The 12,703-nt window shown below is 41.0% G+C and overlaps 1 long non-coding RNA gene across 1 annotated transcript; it reads right to left on the bottom strand.

Annotated features, from left to right (window-relative positions):
- Positions 1 to 2,273: 2,273 nt before the first annotated feature.
- Positions 2,274 to 3,626, bottom strand: LOC311516831. Its single transcript, XR_014710508.1, has 3 exons — positions 3,519 to 3,626; positions 2,852 to 3,010; positions 2,274 to 2,767 (listed from the first exon to the last, which is right to left on the bottom strand). It is a non-coding gene; the product is annotated as an uncharacterized lncRNA (long non-coding RNA).
- Positions 3,627 to 12,703: the final 9,077 nt, after the last annotated feature.

The following is a 12,703-nucleotide window of genomic DNA, read 5'->3' as shown; positions in this document are numbered from 1 at the left end:
CGGGGGCAGAGCGCAGCAGCCCTACCCCCTCACGCGGGCTGCAAGGAGCTGCCGGCAGCCATGTGGAACTCAGCTCCACTGCGCCGCTGGGTGGCGGCGGGAGCCCCCGGGCTGTTTTAAATCACCCGGGGGCGGCGGGAGTGTGTCTGTGCGGGGGAGGTGGGAAACTTTGCTGGAGCCGGGCCCCCGGGACAGGAATATTCCTGGTGCCTGGGCACCACGGGCCCATGGAACTCGCCGCCCATGGGTCCATCAGCCCATAAATGCAGATGTTGGCCTTTGAGGTCCACTGTAGCTTGGTGTAATGCGCACATGGGAATTGGGTGTGGCATAAAAAAGGCATAAAGCCACCTTTGGCCACCAAGCTGCACCAGGTAAAACACCACCACAACTGAAAATCTGACCCTTGGTCTCTATAAAAGAGTCAGGTTTTAAGACCTTGCTTCAAGATTAGAGTTGATCAGTGCTTTTCAAATTTAAAAAAAATGTGATCTTTCCACTCTGATTCTCAGCCAGCACTAATGAAGACATTGAGCTTTTCTTCTGGCTCATTCTGGTATCAGGGTCTAAGAGGCTGCATAAAAAGGCAGAGTATTTTGTTGATTCACTTTTACAGCCAGACCAGATGGATCCTATTAGCTCCAAACCAGAGTATAAATAAAAAAGATTTGAATATCTTCCTGAAGCAGGGAACACAGGGATAGGGTAAAATAATCCTGTAATGAACAATTCTCAACCCAGCTCAGGAGCAAGCACAGGCAGGAAGTTTATGTTTCATGTTACATAAGTCAGCAATAAAGGATGCTTCAGGAAGGGAGTTAGTAAATACACAGTAGACAGGGGCCAAACTATGTCGGGAACTAGATGGGAAAGTCACCAGCTAACAAGGTCCCTTCTACTTTTGGGCATAACCCTGAAACAAAACTATAGGTCTGAGTTTGGTTCAAGGCTTTCAGACACCTCTTCGCCCCTGCCACCCACACATCTGAAATGGAATGCTTGACTTCATGGTTCTTGCTTCGGTCCACCTCTATTAAAAAAAAACCATGTTTTTGCTTTGTGTAACCTCATTGTAACAGTTTTCAAAATGATTTTCCGCTGTATTTTCTCTTATAATAATGACAAATGTTTGGATAGTAGGAACTTTAAACAATGATTTTTAAATTTTCTATTGTTGTTTGCTTATACTGAGAGAAGTGTCTTTGCACAGACTTTGTCCAGTCTTCTATGTATATTTTATATTGTTGTATAGTGATTACAAAATATATTTACAAATAATTAAAAACTGATTAAATAAATAATTTTATACATTTTTTATGCTTATTTTTAGCTTTTTAGTTTTTGCTAAGTTTTATATTTTTACCTGAAACTTTTTGAAATTATCTCCATCTCTTCAAGTGTCAAAACATTAATTTATGTCAATGAACATATGCTTTCAGTACTTAAAACAAGGTTGTGTTTTGTGCTATTGCTTTGCCTTGTTAGTTCTTACACTTGAATTGTCCGGAAAGGTTGTCCCTTTCCACTATACACAAAAAAAGGACAGGCATAATTTTACCACCTATTGAATGGATTTAGCTAACAGTCATTCCCAGCTGAGAATGGCTAGATCACTTTCTATTGTTCTCTTGACAAATAGTGAATGTCCTCAATTTACAGTGTCTGACCTTGACTAATTGTGTAGAATTGGTGCAGCTGTCCCTGGCTCATTCAATGTTGCAACAGAAGAGCATGTAAGAAACTTTAAGCTGCCTTCATAAAACTACAGTTTGAGAACTTCATCACTATGCACAATACCTACTTTGTTGTTGTTTGTTATTTAGTCCAGTACACTTCCTTTGATAACATATTTTGACAGACAACTTATTGTCACACTGTGTTTTCTTCCAGACTTACCCTTAATCTCTAGATAATACTATGAGAGCATTTCTAAAACTGCTAGATAAAATCATCTGGAAATAATTGCTCTATTATAAAACCCTCACCTAAAAGTGATGTGGGAAATTAAACTAAAACAGAAAATGAGGGAAGGAGCTTGCAAGAGACTGTTTGTGCTTTTTTTCCTTCTTACCTGTATGATTCAATGTTAAAGGCTTAAATAAATTAATGTTATTATCAGTAGGAATATTATCATACACAGAAGTATAGTATAAATTTTAATTTAGGGATACAAACTTTTGGAATTATTTCAAAAATCAGACTTGATGGCATATTTTATTATAGTACAAATGTAAATTTACAGTATTTTAACAACTTATGAGATATAAATAAATATATGTTTAAAAACATATATTGTTAGATAACAATTCTAGGCATTTTTATTGGGAAATACCTTGAGATTTCTTGTTATTGAGTTTGCTCAGTTAGAGTGAACATCACCCAGTGCAAAGGGCGCACACAGTCCATACACTGTTTAAGTTTCACTTAGCTTTCAAAATAGGGCTTAAGTGGGACCTACATTTAAAGTAGTGCATGGGTCTTGTGCAGGGGTGAATTTCACTCTTATAGCGAAACAAATAGTCTCTTCAAATTTATGTTTGGAACCAGGGTTCCATTATAAATTCAAATTGTTGTCCTTGCAATTTTGGATTGACAGATTCTTTTAGCAGTGTGAGTGGACTCCTGCAAATACGTAACCCAGAACACTTGATTTGGTGAACTGCTCCTGTTCTTCCTCTAGTCACACTGCTGGTTTCTCCAAAAGAAAAGGAAGTCCTGAATCCTTGGTCTGTATTTCTTCCCAGAAGACCAGATTTTCAAGTAAAAACTTAAAACAAAACAGAATAATAACCAAGATTTTCAAAAATGCAAGTTGGAAGTTGGGTTGCTAAAGCTGTAATTACACACTTACATAAGAAGTCTGATTTTCAAAACTGATGGACACTCAGCATCTCCCATTGACTCCAGCACATCACTTCTTAAATCAGTAGATAGGACCAGGGCTGGATGAACTCTCCTCTGTGCCCGGGACTATTAGATTTTGTGGGGCCCCTGTGTACAAGTCTTTTTCCTAATTTAAAACAAAATTATCACAATTATGGCATCGAGGCTATTAACGCTATACTAAACTTGCCTTTTAATTAACATAAAGCTGTTCTGTGGTTACATTTCAGTCTTAAAACATGTAGAAGATAGTTAAGTTAATTCAAAATAGCCTACTTCTTACCTTAGAACAGCTGTTATATTAGTTTCTTTCTGGGAGGGAGTTTGGGTGCAGGAGGGGGCTCCAGGCTGGGGCAGAGTGTTGAGGTGCAAGAGAAGGTGCGGGGTCTGGGAGGGAGTTTGGTGCAGGAGGGGGCTCCAGGCTGGGGCAGAGTGTTGAGGTGCAAGAGAAGGTGCGGGGTCTGGGAGGGAGTTTGGTGCAGGAGGGGCCTCCAGGCTGGGGCAGAGTGTTGAGGTGCAAGAGAAGGTGCGGGGTCTGGGAGGGAGTTTGGTGCAGGAGGGGATTCCGACCTGGGGCAGGGGGTTGAGGTGCAGGAGGGGGTGTAAGGTGCAGGCTCCAGCCAGGAGGTGCTTACCACAGGTGGGTCCCAGCCGGTGGCACAACAGGACTCAGGCAGGCTGCCTGCATGTCTGCCATAGCCTCACGCCGCTCCCGGAAGCAGCTGGCTGCTGGCACGTCTCTGTGGCCCGTGCGAGGAGGGGGACAGCTTATCTCCGTGTGCTGCCTGCACCCGTAAGCGCCACCCCCGCAGCTCCCATTGCCGGTTCCCGGCCAATGGGAACTGCGGGGACGGTGCTGGGGGTGGGGGCGGCACGCGGAGCCACCTATCCCTTGCAGGGGCCGCAGACATATGCCAGGAGCCAGCCGCTTCCAGGAGCAGCATGGGGCTAAGGCAGGCAGGGAGCCTGCCTGAGCCCTGCTGCACCACTGGACTTTTAGCGTCCCGGAGATCGCGATCGACTGGCAGAGGCTTCAGGGTCAACCAGTCAATCGTGATTGATGGGTTGGTGACCACTGAATTGCATATAGTTATGGATTTATTTTTGCAGGACCCTTCTTAGCTCAAGGCCCTGGGCTGCAGCCCCGAATCCCCCTTGTTAATCCGGCCCTGGATTGGACTAGCCTGTACAACCCATACTAATGCTGGAGGGCATTTACTAGGGCTGCTCCCATGAGTTAATACTCACCAAGACAAGCAAGGGTTACATATTGGGTCCATAGAGTTTTATACACAACACTTCCTCAGGGTGAGCTGCATTCTGCCACTGTGACCTATATTGAGCTGTATAGTAGAATCTCTTGTCTGAGTACTGATTACTGAACATCCGTAAAGATGGCAGAATCTGGCCCAAGATAAAACAAGCATTTCAAATATATTTGAATGGGTAGTAATAATACATATACATTAGCATTTGGTAATGATTTCTTTTTAACACCATCTCCTCCTATATTAGGCAGTGTATGTAGGGCCAGATTGTAACCCCCCTTACTCACACTGGTGAGCAGTTACTCCTGTGCATAATTCCACTGAAGTCAAGGGGAGTATCTATGTGAGTTAGGGGTTTGCAATCTGACCCATAGTGCTGCCCATAGTTAATACTGCCCAAGCATTTCCATTACAGTTTCAGTTGCCTATAACTTTCACAATGTTTTCCCTTTGGGGATGAAATTTGGTAAGTTTACTCTACATTATGGAGCATTTCCCCCCAAAAGTTTAATTAAAAAATAGTTGAGCCACAGTGTGGATAGGTGGAGTCTAGGCTCTACCACACCAGCTGCCACAATTCAGCCACTGCTGGAGGAAGGAGATGCTGAGTCAACATATTCAAAGGAGGGAACAGGGTTGGAGGGGTCAGTTTTGGCCCTGCACTGCTGGACTTTTTCTGTTTCCTCCTTCCCTGCCCCTCCTGTGAAAAATATGTCAGCCTAGCTGCTCCCTCCCTCCTCACCCCTCCCCTATCTGAAAAATACTGTCAGTTTGGGGGCAGCTCCCCTTCTTCCCTCTCTGGCCTCTCTCTGATCCCCCCCAAGAGGGAAGGAGATGGGAGGGAGAAGGGAGAGTAACAGGAGGCTCAGAGCTAGGAGTCCCAGGACACCAGGTGAGTTGTGTTTTGTTGCATGTACACCAGAAGGAGAAGGTTATAATCTTTTTTTTTCAAGTATAAAGCCTGTTTATAAGGAAAGTTTTCAGACTGTATTAATCAAATAAATTGGTTTAAAAGTAATCATATAATTTTTTCTGGATGTATATGATCATTTCTGTGATGCTAGCTTCTCACCACAGGGGCAAGGAACCGGGGGGGGGGGGGGTGGAGAGTCCTTGTTTAGCAGAACTCCACAAACTTCTCTAAGTTTGCTTGAAAATGTTCATAAATAATCTGTTATTGCTGAGTTGTGATTCATCTTCAGCAGGCTGAATAACCAAGCTGAACGCTGGCTGTCTACCGTATATGTGTGTATGTGTTGTTTGTTTGAGTGTCAGTCTAACCAGAAAGAGGCTTTCAGAGAACAGAACAAAAGCAGCACACTGAAGTGTTTAATATTTCATTTAGGGATGGGAAGCTCAGTCCATTGACATTAATTAATTAAGGGCTGCCTAAAATAACAGGCCTTGTGAGTTGTTGTGCAGGTGGGTGTGTCTGAACTCTCCTAGTTGTAAATATTTTAGAGCTGAGTTCTGCTTGGAATATTTTTAATAGGAGCTTGGAATTAACAAACAGAAGTAATACTCAACAGGTAACAGTTTTTTACTGAACCAAAAATACTTCCCACAGTGTATATGGGGCCCCATGCACAAACATATACAGTACATATAGGACTTCATGCAGAACAGAGATAACTGACAAAGGATTGTAGAAGGTCTAGCTAAACTATTCAGTTTTCATATGTACAAACACCTGCTATGGGACATGAATTTAGTACAGCAATGAATCTCTATTTTTAAAAATCCAATTTAACATCTTTACTAGAGATTATATATATATATGCCTATGCTTTCAACTATGTTAGAAATTGGCATATTATGTTTAGAGCTTTCAAGTCTTCCTCAGGAAACTAAATTCACTAAAGTGCTTTAGAACACAACTTCCTGAAGTAGCAAGTAGCAGGACTGCAAATTAGTGCTGCTCAGAAGGAGACGACAAATTATTATAGATTTGATTTTACAAATCTAAGTTCACAGAAAGTGTAAAACCCCAGTAGTGGGGAAGATATTCAAGGGTTAATATGGTTTCTATTCCAGCGAGTTTTGCTTGCCATTATTTTCTTTTTCTTTTCTCCCTTTTAACGGATTCATAGCATAAAATCTTCCTGGACACCTAATTATCAAGCCAGCTCACAGTCACAGCTGTCTGCTTGGAGAACCCATTAGATGCAGCAGTTGAAGCCTCCATAATTCCCCAAACTTCCCGGTTGTGAATATTAAGAAAAGATTTTTACATGTCATATGCAATTCGGAGGTGGTGTGAATGGCGTTGGAAATGACGAGCTATGAATGCTTGTCCATCATTCCATTCACTGGTTACAGGTGGTCTCATTTTCCACTTTCAGATATCGGCTAGCTATGACAGCAGGCTCTTAATTTGCATGTTCGACAGACAACAAACGGCCCTGTGCATGTCAAAATAGGTGGTGATGCGTGACAGTTCCTACACAATACTGTCTCCTCTTTGCTTGACCTTTGACCTCCCTGCATGTCTTCTTTCACAATCCGGAAAAAAATGCACTTTTCAGCTTTGGAATAAATTTGATACCAAATTGATTATTTTTCTTTCTCCTTTTTCTTCTTCTTCCTCCACCTCCTCCTCTTTTCTTGTAAAGAATGCATGCATCCAGACTTTCATCTTAACAGCTACAAAACTGCTAGAAGAGCCTCATAAAATTTAAAAATAGGTAATAGTGAGGGCAGGAAGCTGCCTTGTTAAAATTCATTGTGGTTAAATTCCTTGGAAGTTCTTTGTAAATGCAAATGTAACCTTTACAAGAGAGCTTAAGTCAGGTTAATATTTGTTAAAAATAAAATAAAATTAAGTTAAAAACTCACCAGAGTGCTTTGTTAATTGTACCACTGTCACATATAAATCTTAATATTTGCAAAATGAAATAGTTAATATTCATTAGTATATATTGTCTGCCAGTCAGTTGTTCTATTTTTCAGAATAACCACCGCAAAAATCAGTTTATTTAATTTGGCATCGTTACAAACCTGTAGAAATTTACAGTTTTAACTAATTAAAAATGCTGAAGCATTATTTAAGTGCCAAAGTGTCTGAATGGTTTTGGTCCTGCACATTGTGTATGGTTAATTCAGAGTTTAGGGAGTTTGATTTGATTTGTGGGGTTCGTTGCTTTTTGTATGCTGTGAGCAATCTTACATGGTTGTGTCAGGTTACAGGTAAAACTAAGACAAGCTAGATTTGAGTACATCTCAGTATTGCCAAGTTCACTCAAGCACCTGAATTTTAACTCCAAAGACACATATAGCCCCCTGTAGAACCAAAGAATGACCATAATCCATCACAGATCTTACCTGCATCTCGGCTTTTGTTTTAATTAAGAATTTAACTATGACAGCAGATAATCACACCTCTGGGGTGTTACAAGATTTGAGATACAGTTGTCTATCCAATGCCCAAGTGTGTGATTATGCCACAATAACCCCTTTCCTCCCCACCCCGAGCTGTCCTATCAAGGGCCTCCGTAATGGGCAAAATGTGTAATTGTTGACTTAGACTGTTGAGCAGTCTTGTCTAGTTGCTCAGCAATACACAGACTGTCGACTATATATAGTAACACTTTAAGGTGTCTTTTCTTTTCCTTTTTTCATGTACATATTCTCTTTTCCCCAGAGCTTTTCTGTTCATCAGAATAATTTGTGTCTTGCATTAAGAAAAAAAAAATATAATTTAAAAACCTTCTGAGATATCCCTTTCTATAGTGTTATCTAGGTGACATTTTCCTGATCCTATAATTTAAGTTTTAATTTAAAATATGAGAAGACATATCCCAAATTTAGGTTTCAGAGTAGCAACCATGTTAGTCTGTGTCTGCAAAAAGAAGAGGAGTACTTGTGGCACCTTAGAGACTAACACATTTATTAGAGCATAAGCTTTCGTGGGCTACAGCCCACATATTGAATCTATTTCCCCATGTTAAGTGTCCTCACACCTTCTTGTCAACTGTCTAAATGAGCCATCTTGATTATCACTACAAAAGTTTTTTTCTCCTGCTGATAATAGCTCATCTTAATTAATTAGCCTCTTACAGTTTGTATGGCAACTTCCACCTTCTCTGTATGTATATATATATCTTCTTACTATATGTTCTATTCTATGCATCCGATGAAGTGAGCTGTAGCCCACGAAAGCTTATGCTCTAATAAATTTGTTAGTCTCTAAGGTGCCACAAGTACTCCTGTTCTTTATCCCAAGTTTAGCTACTCACATCTTCAGCCTTATCAGAACATTCTAATCCCACCCCCATCACCTTCCCATCTGATGTGTTTCCATACTGTCATTTTAAACAGTGTTTCCAATGAGATCAGTGAAATTTCAGCAGGTACCGCATAGTAGCAGTGAAGCAGTTGTACAGTATTGATCATTAAAGAGATATTTCTCCCTCTCTCATGAGCACAAAGTACACATGAGATATACTAGTTTCATAGTATGGGCAAGAAAATTGTTTTCTCATGATCTATTCTTATCTAATGCTACTCCCTTTGAGTCTTGATAACAGCTGTCTCCTCATCCTCTGCTGCTAACATCAACCCATGCTGCTGACAGGTGGGGTCCCACATTCTAGGTATTTATTTACATACCAAGATAATGAAAAAGTGAGAATGCGGGCTGCAGAATGGGACACTCCCAATTTTCTTATGGCACTGGAGTTTGTTTGATCTAAAGTCCTAAATCAGAGTGGAGAAGTGACTAAATTTAAGCTGCTCTGTAATGATTTATGAATACTGTATGTTGACCTGCATATTGGGATGTTTACTGTATGCATGTTTGTTTAGCTTAATAGGGGATTGTCAGGAAAAACAAGAAGGAAGGAAAACAATGGCTCAGGGTAAGGCATCCTTCAGCAAACAGTGAAAAGTTGTTAAGAGATAATTCCCAAACTATCAGCTTTTGAGATTTTGCCTTCTGACTCCAGCCTATTTACAAAATTAGTTTTAACAAGTAGAGCCTTGGCCTGGGAAACAGAGGATCAAAAGCAGTTTAAAAAGGGACTCTCTCTCAAAAGAGGGGATACTTGTTGGGGGAGTTCTCGGAGGGAACCTGACTAAGATGCAGGCACCTTTTGGGGCAGCTGAAGAAGCCAGACCTGCCCAGGTCACCATCACGGGATGGTAGGGGGTTAGGTAAGACAGAAGTGTGCAGACAGTCTGTTGTTTTAAAATTCTTTTTCTGTAAACACTTTGTTCCTATTGTTAAAATAAACAATACTTTGATTTTGAGAAGGCTCTTTGGTCCTGATATTCACCACTGGTCACAGACTTCTTGAGGGAAGAATCACAGGTGCCGAACCCAGTTGAATCTGCTGAATAAGCACAATGGACACAAAGTTACTGAAGTGTAGGGCCCGGTCCAAAAGTGGCAGAATTGTGGAATTCCACCCTAAGAGAATTAGGGCACGAGGCCTGACACCTGAAGGGGTACACTCAGATACCACAAAAGGGACAGAGGGCCAGTGAGCCCTGGAACTATAACAGTGGCAAACCTTTTTATTTCTTGTGTATCCCAACCAAAAATGGGATTAGTCATCAGCGATTTAAATATAAACACTGTTTCCTATGCTATACCCTACTTTCTGTATTCCCCTCACTTTTCCCTAGCCGCCCACAAACACACATACACTCTCAGCCAATCCATCCATCCCAATGCTTCCTTACATGTACGTGATGATCTTTCTATCTCTTTTTTTTTAGTCACACCTCTCTCTTGTTTGTATACTCGTTTTGTCACTTGCACTTGTAGATTCAAGCTTGGTTGCACAATTTCCATGGGCACTGTACAGCGCGTTTTTGTGCTGTGTTGGCAGCTCCTCTTCTGGTTGAGGAAGATTTGGGTCATGTGTCAGTGGGCAGGGGCTCATCCAGCTCCACTGATGTCAGCGTGAGCCTTTTTATTGACTTCAGAGGGAGCTAAATCAGGCCCAGATACAGTATGTGCCAGATCAAGTATACATGCTTAAACTTCACACCCTTTGACTTAAGCCATCAGCTGAAATGTTACAATGCAACTACAAGGTCACTACAAGGTCACATGATAGTGTGGGATTCATTTGTGTAAGAAGTTAAACTACAGAAGATTTTGTGACTCACCTCCCAGTCACCAGAGCCAGATTTTAAAAGGTATTAAGTGTCTAAAGATACTGGTGGGATTTACAAAAGCATCTAAGTGATCTAGGTGCCTAACTCCCCTTGATTTCAATGGGAGTGAGGCACTAACCTGCTTCAGCAAAGCCACTAGGTGCCCATCTGTATCTGTAGGCACCTAAATACTTTCGAAAATCTGGCCCTAAGTGATTTAGATAAGTATGCCCCATTTCAAAAATGACTTAGGCACTTAGGAGCCTTAAGTCTCATTGAAAGTCAATGGGATTTAGGTTCCTAAGTATCTAAGACACTGTTGAAAGTAGGATATAGCCATCTAAGTCACTTAGGCAAACTATCTTAGTACTGAGTTTATTTGGTTCTCATAAAAAATGGCAGAATTTTAAGGCATTTTAAGCATTAGAACTGGAGTGTGCAATTAGTTTAAGTAAAGGAAAGAGGAGAATAGAGGAGTGAATGAAGACTGCTGATAGATCTCTGAGGTGCCAATCCCAATGGGAGGGAGGTCATAATTCCACCAATCTGTCTTCCCCTTTTCAATACAAGAAAAATATACGGATTAATTATTAATTACTGAAAATAACTATAATATTTACTTGCTCTCAGAGTTACCAAGAATTGCATATTTTTGAAAGAAATGGCACAGAACATTTACATGACTAACACAAAGTAAAGTAATTACTTATTACTAGAGATCCCACAAAGGTACTTAATATTTATTGGAAGCTACTTAGTAGCATTTCAGTTACTGAAAATTGTAAAAATAAATCCTTGTCATTGACCTCAGTTCAATAAGGACTACTCCCAGTCAATACGTATTTCATAGGAATAGTTAAATTGCTCAACAAAAATATTGTACTTATACATACAGGAAAATAACTGAAGTCTATACTATTCCGTTCACCTATGTGAGAGCAGGTGACTGAAACTGGATGGATGTCTAGACCCACAGTTTCTGTACAATCATTTCCCACCTTCCTGGGTCCCATGGAAGCGCAGCTATGGGCATACAGCAGAGACTGGGATCCATGGGGTTTTGGAGATAAGCATAATGTTGTACCAATAAAATAAAAACCAGCAGGATCTTATTAAAGGGAAAAAGGCAAAATACCACATTTATTGTGAATACAGAAAGAATCATAGTAAGCAGTTAGTTATAGCTATAACATTCCATTCAATCTCATATTTATTCACACATTCATTCATACAAACACACACCCACACACATACACACCCACACACACAGGTTCTGCAAGGTTGTTATCATAGTTACCAGCCTTAGAGTTGCTCATGCCAAGCCACTGGCCAGGTGGCCTGGACATGAGGAGGGAGCAGGGCCTTGTCAGATGCTCATCTGATGCTCCTGGAAGTTGGTTTGCAGAATCAGACCCCAAAGTTCTCACTTTTTAGAGTCTATTTTTATAGGAATTTCTTCCTATGGCAGTCTATGGGAATTGCTTCATCATGCTGTTGCTGAATCAATCAGCAGATAGCACATTCCTGACGGCTCCAAGATGTTATCTTGTTCTTTGGTTCTCCCATTCTTGAGGCTGTTGGGTGGATTCCAGTCTGCCCTCCGGGGGGGTCCTCTGGTTATTTCCACTTGACGCCTTCTTCAGCCGATGGACACTGGATTCTTAGGCTGGCACCTCCCTGATCATTCAGTTATCATCTACACCAAGCATCCATCCACATACATCCTCTATCTCTATTTTAATCACAATGGTTAATACAACAAAAGGGCGGGGAGTCTCTGGGTGCTGTTTCTGTTGTTAGAGTATTGCTTTGAGTCTCTCTCTCTGTGAATTGCTTTGAGAACAGACTCTGTCTTGGAATGTACTAACACAATTAGCAGCTTGCAAGTTTCACACATAGAGGGAGAGAAAGTACCAAAAACCAAGAGACCTCTTAATTAGTAATACCCTGGAATTTAAACTCTGGGGAATCAAACTCATTTGTGATTTTAATACAGAACTTCTTTAATATGATCCAACATAATCCCCCTTTTGACACTAAGATTTATAATCGTCAGTGTCACTTTCTATGTAGCCTATTCAAGAGAAAGTACTGTGAGGCAATTTGAGTTTGTGATTCCAATTCATGCCACATACATGATCCTAGTGATGCATCTTTACTACAAGGTTCTGGGGCAACAGGCAAGGTGAGGCACACCCACTTTTGAGGAGTCCATTCGGTACAACCTCTAGTGTCCAATAGCTTTCCTCCCTCCCCAGCCCACTGGCTCAAGGTCCAGGGTAGCCAAAAGGATCCCATGTGTAATATGGGGAGTGGGTTAACCTTCAATACCTTTGCCTCCAGGGACTGTTGGTGTGCAATTTTGACAACAGTTTCTCCCATTAACAAGTCTGGTTTACAATAGTGGAAACATATTGCATCCATTCATATTGATAAGTGTCAAACAATGA

This window comes from Lepidochelys olivacea (genome assembly GCF_965140295.1).
Source record: "Lepidochelys olivacea isolate rLepOli2 genome assembly, chromosome: 2".
Taxonomy (NCBI): domain Eukaryota; kingdom Metazoa; phylum Chordata; order Testudines; family Cheloniidae; genus Lepidochelys; species Lepidochelys olivacea.
Note: the sequence above shows the minus strand (reverse complement) of the source record. Positions and strands in the feature narration are given on the sequence as shown.